Consider the following 346-nt stretch of genomic DNA (forward strand, 5'->3'; position numbering starts at 1 on the left):
ACTGGCTTGAGAATAAGAATCGTTTGTAAATTGCAATCGAAGCCAAGTATCGTACTTGAGGCTCGACTCATGCTTGAGCAACGTTTATAAATACGGGCCTTAGGTATTTCCAAAATTTTGAAAAATATATACTTTAAATTCAACTTTTTTCTTTACTTAGATTTCCATTAAATAACTCAACTATTCAAAACGTTGAAATTAACAACAATGTATAAAAAAAATGATTACGTATTTATTTTTTTACATTCTGCAACATATCGACAATTGAACCCTAGGCTAAAACAACGTTGTAAACGCCAAGTATTGTTTTGTTGGGAAGTTGAAAAAAACGAAACACGATGTATTG

General features: G+C 30.6%; 1 protein-coding gene across 1 annotated transcript in view; it reads left to right on the forward strand.

Annotated features, from left to right (window-relative positions):
- The window catches only part of LOC109537618 (sarcolemmal membrane-associated protein), a gene marked incomplete at its 5' end in the record, with an annotated part of 30,421 nt that overhangs the window by 1,891 nt on the left and 28,184 nt on the right, over positions 1-346 (forward strand).

This window comes from Dendroctonus ponderosae, unplaced genomic scaffold, assembly GCF_020466585.1.
Source record: "Dendroctonus ponderosae isolate FM_Combo_2020 unplaced genomic scaffold, Dpon_F_20191213v2 Dpon_F_20191213_2, whole genome shotgun sequence".
NCBI lineage: Eukaryota > Metazoa > Arthropoda > Insecta > Coleoptera > Curculionidae > Dendroctonus > Dendroctonus ponderosae.